At 38.7% G+C, this 11,242-nt stretch overlaps 1 long non-coding RNA gene across 1 annotated transcript in view; it reads left to right on the forward strand.

Moving 5' to 3' along the window:
- Positions 1–8,195: 8,195 nt before the first annotated feature.
- Positions 8,196–11,242, forward strand: part of LOC118746421 — a 6,278-nt gene continuing 3,231 nt past the window's right edge. The window contains exons 1-2 of the long non-coding RNA XR_004993834.1: positions 8,196–8,274; positions 9,036–9,038. This is a non-coding gene — a long non-coding RNA (uncharacterized LOC118746421). The remainder of the gene's footprint in view (positions 8,275–9,035; positions 9,039–11,242) is intronic.

Here is an 11,242-nt window from a genome sequence, read left to right on the forward strand (position 1 = left end):
AAAAAAAACTTTAAAAACGATCCCAAAAATGTATACACACAATATACATATAGTCACTAGACAAGAATAAAAACGAGCAAGTGTTTTGACGGAGAAAAAAGTCGCGTGAAAAAAATTGCACGAAAAAAGACACATAAAAAAAACTTCAGCGAAGTAAGACGCGTAAACCTTGTCACTTCAGTATCTTTCCCAAAAGCTCGTTGAGTAATTTGTATACTGCTACACCCGCCAACATAATTGACCGCGAAAATAAATTTACGCGTCTTTTCTCGCCGTCAGTTATGTTAACGCGTCTTTTTCGGAGTCAATACTTGAGCTCGCGTCTTTATTCGTGTCTAGTGACGATAGATCTACAGCTTATATTTTTCATATCCATTCATTTTTTGAGGGAATTAGTATTATTTTTTATAATTTGACTAAATTTAAGTTAAATCGTTTTATTAAAAAAAACTAATTAATTATAAAAACCGTAAAAAAAAAATTAGACAAGAACGATAGATTGCAATATAGCGAGAGTACCATGGATAACAGGATATTGTTATAAGGAAAGTGCTGCCACGATTGTCCGAAAAATGGTTTTTGGGCCATATTACAGGAACTTTTGTTAATTTAATAAAGGAAACATTGAAAAACCGGATTTTATCGATACAAATATATAAATCGGGACACATATACATACGTCCCGACTTTTAAAAAATATTCCGCGGGACAATTTTCTTAAAATCGGTACTGTCAAGCCAAAATCGATACGAATGGTCACCGTAAGTATATGTATATTTTTACAAGATGTTTATTTAAAGGACGTTGAATAAATGTATATATTTGTTTTAAACATTCGTTGTTTTCGTGAAAGCGTTTAAAATTTTTTGTTGGTACATTTTTCCTGACGTTTGGTACAATTTCGAAAAATTCATTTATCATCCCTGGCGCAATTACCCGAGCAAATAAGATATTCAAGTATCTTCCAACTTCCAGTATGTACACACATATGTATGTGTAAAAATATATGTACATATATGACATTTATGCACGATTGAGAGAATACAAAGGTTGCGCCGATCTCGGACCGCTATTCCTCTCTTAACGAATTTGACAGAATCGTTGTTTGCATGACGTCACACTTGTGCAACTTGTTTACGCTTTCCTTGCAACATTTTTTCTTCGTCTTCCATTCTTGCTCACGTTTTGGCATTTCTCTCTCGCAATTGCACCAGTGTGACGTCACACAAAAGTTATTCTCAAAAATCCTCTCTGATCGGCGCAATCTTGTATTCTATCATTCTTGACATTTATGTACCACCCCTATGCTGTAATCCGTCGTAGATTCGATTTTGCTACGAATCTTAAAATTGGTATGCTGTAATCCGCGTTGCCGTATCGTAATTTCGAAATTCGGAGACCATATTCGAAATTCGTAATGTTGGTATGCCTGAAACCGACGTAGCTGTAATTTGTATGTATTTGTCGGAAATTTTCTACGAAGAGCAACTGGTGTCGGAGCGAAGCGAATTCTTTTAAAATATCAATAAAATAAAGTGTGGAAACGCAAAAATATGTATGTAAGTTGAAGTGTGAATAAAAAACAATGTATTATTAAATGTTTACAAAATTATCAAGTCGACAATCACAACAAATCGCTCGCAATACGAAAAACTGGTGAAATGCATGAGCGAAAGGCCGGACATTGCCCGAGGCTTTTTAATAGTTAAAGAGGATGTGGTGGAATTTTGGGAAAGCGTTGCAAGATTTAAAGCAACACAATATTTAGTTGAATGGACGCCCTTAAAAAGAGGGAGCATATATTTATCATTTAAGCTAAATGGATCAGAACTGTCTCGTAGCAATCTCCTTTGTATATTAATGCAACAGTTGACTGCAGCATGTTCTTCCTCCTGAGACAAAAGTGCACCGGCCACTGAATCCATTCTATTTTACTTAATTAAGGAAAAGCTTTTTCAAATACGATTAAATAATTTTTTTTTAATTTCACTGTTCACTTGCGATTATATTTATTTTGATTTGTTTCTGTCAAAGCAGCTGATTAAGAACTTCGAATTTCACTAGTTTAGTTGGTAACGCCGTTGATAGTTACGATCGGATTACAGCATACCAATTTTCGAATTTTCGGAACGGAGCTACGAATTCGTAACTACGAACTTTCGGATTACAGCATAGGGGTGTACATTACATAAAACACTTTTTTATATGGCGCTAAGCAAGAAATATTTAAGAACTAAGAACTAAACTACACTATTTTGCTCTCAATGCATAAGAACTTATATGCTAGGTATGTATGTATGTACCAGGGTTGTTGCGAATATTCGCATTCGCAACCGCGGAGCTTCCGCATTAATTTTGACATTCGCATTCGCTTTCGCATTCGCAATAATCAATGCGGCGCTTTTGCGAATGCGAACGTATATTTGGCAAACAAAATTACAAATTTAAGCCAATAGTTTTTGCCGCACAAAGGGGTCAAAGGTCAGATTTATCGACTTTGATAAAAGTGTCTGTAAACCTATTATTTCTCAAGCTATATAACCGAGTTATCAATGCATCGTTAGGTATTATTAAAATGTAGCCAAGCACAGCCTTCAGGAAGCTATTCCAAATTAATCCCAGATTTCACAATTTCAAGGTTTGAAATCGTAGCAGCTCGCCCTTTTCGATTGGGGCATATCTCAATGAAAGTGTGCCGGAATCAGATAACTGGACTGAGTATCAAATACTGGATACATGTTCGAGAATGAAAAATGTAGCCACAGGAAACATCCTGAAAGTTGTTTTCAACCGATACTAGATTCCGAACTTTCATGGCACGATTGGCATATATGCATCTCAGGACTGTTACTAGCAAATATGCATCCGAGAAGATCTCCAATTGAAGAAAATATCAAACCACTAGCTACAACTTTGCGGATAAGAATTAAACTTTTCAATGCCCGTTATAGTATTCTTTTTCTGACCTACCCATCGGGTTGGCAGTTATCCGCATCCGCGAATGTCTAAAATTCCACATTCGCAAAATCGCTACTATGTACATTAGGATGGGCCAAAAATGTATGTGAAAAAGCGAAGTCGGAATTTTTATGCTCTCACCCCCTAGTATTGTTCTATACCGAAAAAAATTATATCCTTATTTTTTTTATTTTGAAATCAAAAAATATTTAGAGGTCGCTCAAAGCGCCCAAAGTTTTCCATGTATTTTATATGGGGAAAACCCCACTTTTTGTAGAAATGGTATAGAATAGTTAAAAATAAATATTTTTCTACCAGAAACCTCTGTTTATCTGCAGGAGATTCCCAATAATAATATCCAATTGTTTATTTAACAACTTTTTCATCGCAACTATAATTTATAGGTCCGCCAAAAACCGACCAAAATCTCGAAAAATGCAATGGGGCGACCAATAAACAATCGTTAGTATTAAAAAATGGTTAAATAAACAATTGGGTATTGTTATTGGAAGTCTTTTGAAGAGCACCAGAGTTTTCCGATCGAAAAATATTGATTTTCAAGAATTCTATACCATTTCAACGAAAAATTTAATTTTTTCCATATAAAAATACATGGAAAACTTTGAGCGCTTTGAGCGACCTCTAAATATTTTTTGATTTCAAATAAAAAATTGTGGTATACGTTTTTTCAATAAACAACAATCCTAGGGGGTGAGAGCATTACAATGCCGGTTCTGGCATTTGGCATTTGTATTTTGTTTATTTAATGTTTATTGTCTGCATATGTAAAAATTCTGTGACAAATGTATAGTAATTCATCAATTGAGAACGGCTGGGCCGATTTGGCAAAATTTTTTTTTTTTTCGTTGTTCGTTATTGCCAGGAAAAAGTTTCTACGAAAGAAAATTTTGGTAAAACCCTCCGGAAAAGTCGGGAAAATCGAAAATTATTTTTTTTTATGGAATTTTGTGTGCCATCGTTTCGGACTGGCTTTTCGAATGGAAAAATATAAAATTCTTAGTGGAAAACTCGGAAAATTCTGGAAGAACGCGAAAAATTTGAATTTTTTCGACGAAATTTTGCATTTTATCGCATAATTTAATGATTTTGGAAGATGTAAAGGTGGAGAATTGGTTGTGATGCTAGGAAAATTTCAGATAATTGTGAAATTCAAATTCTCTGATGCATATACTAGTAACAATCCTGAGATGCATACGTACCAATCAATAAGAGCAACAGCTACGATTCCGTGCCTTGAAAATTCGGAATCTAGGGTCGGTTGAGAACAACTTTCAGGATATTTCCTGTGGCTACATTTTTCATTCTCGAACTTGTATCCAGTATTTGATACTCAGTCTAGTTATCTGACTCCGGCACAATTTCATTGAGATATGCCCCAATCGAAAAGGGCGAGCAGCTACGATTTCAAACCTTGGAATTTTAAAATCTGGGAGTAATTTGGAATAGATTCCTGAAGGATGTGCTTGGCTACATTTTAATAATACCTAACGATGCTTGAGGACCACTGTGTGCCCATTGATAACTCGGTTATAAAGCTTGAGAAATAATAGGTTTAAAGACACTTTTATCATAGTCGGTAAATCTGACTTTTGACCAGTTTTATTACACAAATACTCCTTTGTGCGGCAAGAAATATTGGCTTAAATTTGTAACTTTATTTGCTAAATATACATTCGCATTCGCGCGATGTACGGCACTTCTCAACCGACGATGTAGATCACGTTCGTATAAACTTACGTACATACATATGTACATATTTACATTCTCCGGAAATTTTTTTTATTAATTTTATTTACGACATTTTTTTACAAAAACCAGCTTGATTTCTTTACTTTTTGTCAATTAATTACGGTTTTTACAAGTGCTGCCACAATAAAGTTAGCCGAGTTGGAGCGTTCTTTTGTAGCTCGTTTACAAAAGATGAGGGCTGGTATCTTTTTTATCAAAATTATATAATTCTTCCAAAAACAAGTACCACGAAGAATTACAAGACAAAAACACAACAGAAAACTATCTCGAAGTGGACCATCCATTCTACGCAACTTTGGTATATATGTACATACAAATATTTATTTTTAATATATATACTCGATGTAAATAAGCTGGTTACAATTAAATAACTGAAGAAAATACTACCATGCAGTATTATGAACTTCGCTAATTTTTGAAAGATGATTGAATTCTTCGCCTTTTCCCACTGATTAAAAAATACATCCATGTGGGTGGGAGTGTCAGATTTTAGAAAATAGCTAATTACATACAAAACCTGTAATAATTGAATCATGTGTACAAATGTATGTATATCTGATACGTTGCCACGAATAAAATCCGGATAGTATGGATATCCGGATAATATTCGTTTGTGCAATTATTCGGATAACCGGGTTTGGTTTAGGAAGGTCCGGGTAATATTCATATTTTCGGATATCTAAACAAAAATCAACAAAGTGATTATAATATTTGTGAATTCAATGCACACGATAGAGTTAATTAGCTCTTGACGGACTTGAAGTTGACCCTTTGGTTTGTATCGTTTTGTCACAATACAAACAAATGACACTATTATTGTCATCCTTTTTTCAAACTATTTTTTCAGAGTAAATATTCTGAATTATAGAGAAATTTTACAGAATTCGTAAAGATCTCATCCAAATTTTCGGCGAATTTTCTAAAATGAAATAAAATGTGCATACTTCGATTCTTTTACGAAATTTTGGAAGAAAATCTGTAAAGAAATCAAAATAATTCTGATATGTGAAAAATTTTTTGCAGATTTTTCTTTATTTTTCTTTGAAGATTCGTAAAAAACAATTTAAAGAAATGAGAAACTCCTAAAGCTTTCGTTAAGATTTCGGGAACTTTGGTTTGCAAGGAAGTAGCAAGTCTTCTATACGCATAAATACGTTTGTTGAACTTTTTAATTCGTTTGTAGAAGCCTTGGAAACTCCAAAGAAGAATTTTGGAAATTGAAAAATTTATACACACAATTTCGTGCGTAGAAATAGAAAACCTGTTACTACACATTTATGAGCGCCTAGTATTGTGAAATGAAAGTATCGTTTTGATAACGAAAAATCCTGATGTTCGGATAGCCGAATATTATCCTAGTTTCCAGAGTAACCGGATTTTACATTTAGGTATCCGTATATTTGAATATTCGGTTTTCCGGATAGTTTAAAAATCCGGGTGAAGTTCCCAGCCCTAATAAAAATCATAAAATAATGATTAAAGATTATCAAAAAAATAAAAATCACATTGTAACGATTAAAAATTATCGAAAAAATAAAAGTCATAAAATAACGATTGAAGCTGATCAAACAAATAAAAATCACAAAATAACGATTAAAAATTATCGAAAAATAAAAATCATAAAATAACGATAAAAAATGACCGAAAAAATAAAAATCACAAAATAACGATTAAATTATGATTTTTGTTATTAACACCGTTTTCGCGTTAAACAAGCTACTGCAAAATGATGCAAAATTCGTTCTTGATGAACGCTGTTAGAAGGCATTTGCGGATGTAAAGGAGCAAATGCAGTCCAGTTTGTTTTTGACGCACTATGACCCCAAGTTGCCCGTGGTGTTGGCAGTAGATGCCAGTCCTGTGGGCGTAGGTGCGGTGCTTAGCCGTGTTTATGAGGACGGCTCCGAAAGGCCGTTACAATTCGCGTCACAAACCCTAACAAAAACGCAGCAGAAATATAGGCAAATTGACAAGGAGACATATGCTATTATTTTCGGTGTTCGGAAATTCGTGACGGACAATAAACCGATTTCAAAAATATTTTCACCGCAGAAGGGCTTGCCATTGTTGTCAGCCACAGGAATGCAGTATTACGCTATTTTTCTGGCACATTTTGATTTTGAGATCCAGTTGAAAAAGTCCAATGATAATGCTAATGCGGATGCGATTTCGCGGTTACCTATTTGCCAGAGGTGTTAAAGAATGCAGTCTTCGTGACTTTAAATCGTTGACTGACTATCACTTTTTAACTGCAGCCAATCAATCACATGTTTGACTAAAGACTGCAAAGTTGGAGTCATTAGTCTTTTCTGTTATTCATGACTAATTAGTCATTTTTGCAGCCTGAGGTGAATAATGATAATCTAAAGCAATCTTTGCGTTCACTTTTTCATAGAATTATAACACTAATTTCTTTAGAAAATAAATGGGTACATAAAAAGCTTAATTGAAACTCCAGTAGTATATAAAATATTTAGAAAATGTCAATGAATTCCAGTAACTTCCATTGAAATAAATTTGTATTTATTATATGTATGTACATAATATATATATTATGTAAATGAAAAAATAAAGTGCATAGAGGGATTTTCATTTAAAATATTATGCTTACGCCTTCCGCATTCACATAAGGTAAAAGTTGGATCAACCACGAAATCTTCGGACGAAAAATCACTTAATATGGAAGACATTTTTCATATACTTAAGTATTTTCTTTTTCTTAAGTATAAGAACGGTTTAAATGGAAACTAGTCTGTTCTGCTTGAATATTTTATTGAAAATGAAAAAATTTTAACATATGTAAGTCAATTCAATACATACAAAATATCATTTACTACTTATGTATGCGCAAATCATATTGCTACAGTTGGGATGTAGATCAGTATAAAACCTAACAAACTCCACCTCAGTCCAAATGTAATTTGGACATTCTAAACGAAAGACTTCGGCCGCTGTGGTGTAGCAGTGCGCGCTTTCACTCATCAGCACCTGGATTCAAGCCCTGGTCAAAGCAACATCCTTTTATAGAAAAGGTTTTTCTGAACAGCGGTTGGCCCTCGGCAGACAATGGCAAACCTCTGAGTGTATATCTGCCATGAAAAACAGCTTCTCATAAAAATACAATCGCCGTTCGGAGTCGGCGTAAAACTGTAGGTCCCTCCGATTTGTGTGAGAACATCACGGCGCACGCCACAAGTCGGAGGAGAGGCTCGGCCAAACACTAACATATGTGTAAGCGCCAATCTAATATTATTATTAAACGAAAGACTTACCACACGAACTTTTCTTGCACAGAAAGTGAAAAATTTTTCCAGAAATAGACTTTAAAAATGGAATTATTACCTGGTATTTCTACAAACGTAATCGCTTACGGGCCACATCCATGACATGTAGGACCGAATCGAAAAAGTTACCAAATTGAAAGATAAATTACCAAGTTTAATAAATGAAGAAAAAAATTACCAATTTTGCTTAAAAATTACCAAAGCAGCAATGCTGGGGGAATCTTTCCCACGACAGCCGGTTCTACGTACCGGAATGACTCGGGTTTTATCCGACCAAGCGCTGTTGTTTCGCCGATCTAACCCCGTTTAGGTCGGCGAAGTATCCCAGAAGTTGTTCGTCCATAGGGCTACATTTGCTAGGCATTCTTCTGCTCAGGGCTGGCATCGAATCAAACCCAGGGCAAGAAATCTACAACTGCACCTCACTCAAGTGCAATGCTTGCGACAGGTGGAGTCACCTCAGAGTCTGCTCAGGACTACGGACCAACGGCAGTGGACCACATCATTTGTAGCCCCCTGTTGCTCAAACAGAGCAGCCTCCACGGCTAACGCCAGTCCACCTGAGCAGTTCAACACAAACACCACAACACAACAACACAATAGACCACACCACAATCACGGAAAACCACACAACAGACACCGCACCACCCACACACCGCCGCCAACAACTCCTGGTTCCTCCTACAATCTGCACGGTATTGCAGACCAGGATATTCCGTAACCTCACACCCCGCATAACAACACGTCTCCCGAACCACATGAAGCTCCTTCAATTTAAATGTAACGGACTTCAGAGCAAGATCGAAGAGATAACCGTATTCATGGGAAGGCATAGTATATTGATAGCTGCGGTCCAAGAGACGAAGTTGCACAGCAATTCAACATTGTTGAATTATACCGGGTACAACGTGCACCGTCGAGATCGCGAGCGAGATAATGGTGATGGCTTAGCGTTAATCACGCACCACACCGTGCAGTATCGTCTTATTGAAGCAGACATAGACCGCAGGGATACCAACCTAGAATGTCAGGGCATTGCTATCCGGTCAGGCGATATTGAGCTCGAAATATTTAACGTGTACATACCCCCTGTCACTTGCTGCCCGGCAGGATATCACCCTGATATAGGTGCGCTCCTCAAAGGTGAAAACCATTTGGTAGTAGGTGACTTTAATGCGCACCACGATCTTTGGCACTCAAGCCTGTCAAACGATCGTAGGGGAACAGACTTGGCTGAGCAGATAGACGATTCGACATTCTGCACAATGAACGACGACGCACCCACCAGGATTATGGGCAGCTGCTGCAGCTCGCCAGACATAACAATAGTCAGCGCTGGTCTGATAAACAGCCTATCATAGCGACCTATGCTGACTTCACCATCTGCCCATCATGTCATCTCGATTGATAAACCAACCGACTTTGCTTCCGCGGAACACCGGACCTATATCAACTTTTCTAAAGCTGATTGGAAAGGCTTCGCGCAATTTACTGAGACCACCTTCGATGTGCTCCCTTCACCAACCGCCGTCCACCTTGGTGAACGTAAGTTCCGCAGGGTTGTCACTGCTGCTGCAGCTCGCTTCGTACCGGCAGGATACATTACGGACCCCCGTCCAAAGTTCCCTGCTGAAGCGGATGTTCTACCCGATGAGCCTGACAACCTTCATCAGGCCGATCCCGAAAATCTCCGTATTAGGGATTTCTTTCGGTAACCATGCTTCGTCGGACCCGGAGCGATACGCGAGCTATTTTAGCCGACAGTTCATACTGCATCCTCCGGTGGACAAAGCAAAGCATCGATTGACCAGAAGGCTGCACAAACTTGCGGTGAAGTCCAGCTGGCCATCGGGAAGGCGAAAGCCTCCAAAGCCATGGGTCCCGACGGAATATGCTTGCTGTGCTGAAAAATTTGGGTCCTGCGGGGGTACCGATAACACTCCTTTCCCCGGTAGCGAAGACACTCGAGGCCTTGCTACTCCTGTATTTCACAAACCACTTGACCCCAGCGAAGCATCAGCATGGTTTCCGTAAAGTGCACAGTACAACAACAGCTTTTAACGCCATAAACGCTCAGATAACTCGTGGCCTTAACCGAAACCGTCCCTGTGAGAGAACGATTCTAGTAGCGTTGTACTTGTCAAAGGCGTTTGATACCGTCTGCTATTCCACGCTAGAAGATATAGAGGCTTCCTCTCTCCCACAGAGGCTCAAACGGTGGTCGGCAAATTATCTGAGTGGTCGATACTCGTCGGTAATGTTTAGAGACAAATCGAGTAAACTTAGAAAAATAAAACAGGGGATTCCACAGGGTGGTGTCCTTTCCCCGCTACTGTTTAACTTTTACATTTCAAAGCTCCCTCAACCACCAGAGGGAGTCTCGATTGTCTCTTACCCCGACGATTGCTCGATCATGGCGACTGGGAATGGAATAGATGACCTGTGTTCAAAAGTAAACGGCTATCTCTCCGAGCTTTCTCGCTTTTTCACTGCAAAGTCTCTAGCCCTCTCCCCTACGAAATCCTCTGCGACCATGTTCACAACCTGGACGAAGGAGGTCAGGCTACCGCTACGAATTTACGTCGATGACACACCAATTCCGACGGTGAATAATCCCAAAATACTCAGAGTAACATTCGACAGCCTGCTCTCCTTCTCTGCGCACGCAACCGCTATTGTCAATAAAGTACACGGGGCAACTGCTCGCGGAAGAGCCCTCGCCACGGCACGTCAGGAGGCATCTTTACGAACTGACAGACGAAGTCCAGAGGTATATTAAACAACCTCTGGACCTGTCAACCTACGGACAGGCCCTGAACGGCATTCACAGGGAATCAGTCTCAAGTTATGTAGACTCCCGCCCTGTGAATGCCGTTCTAGGCACACAACCACCGGACGTGGATGGGACAGAACTTTGTCTGCCTCGGGAGACCCGCACCACAATGGGTATCGCCGATCTAGACGGCGTTCCCCGTAAGGGAATACAACAAGATGCTCTGTAAGCAGTTTCTTGTGGGGTGTCACAGAAGTGAACACCCCAACAGACCACTGCTGGAGGAGGAGCCTCCGCCCAGGCACGTCAGGGGGCACCTATTCATGTACAAGGACGCAGTCCAGACCTACACAGACCAACCACTGGACCCAATGACGTACAGACGAGCGATTAACGACATTCATAGGGACTCTGTCTCCACCTACCTCGACTCCCGGCCTAGGAATGTCGTTATCGG

Source organism: Rhagoletis pomonella, unplaced genomic scaffold (assembly GCF_013731165.1).
Source record: "Rhagoletis pomonella isolate Grant_MI unplaced genomic scaffold, Rhpom_1.0 Rhpom_scaffold_00010, whole genome shotgun sequence".
Classification (NCBI taxonomy): Eukaryota; Metazoa; Arthropoda; class Insecta; order Diptera; family Tephritidae; genus Rhagoletis; species Rhagoletis pomonella.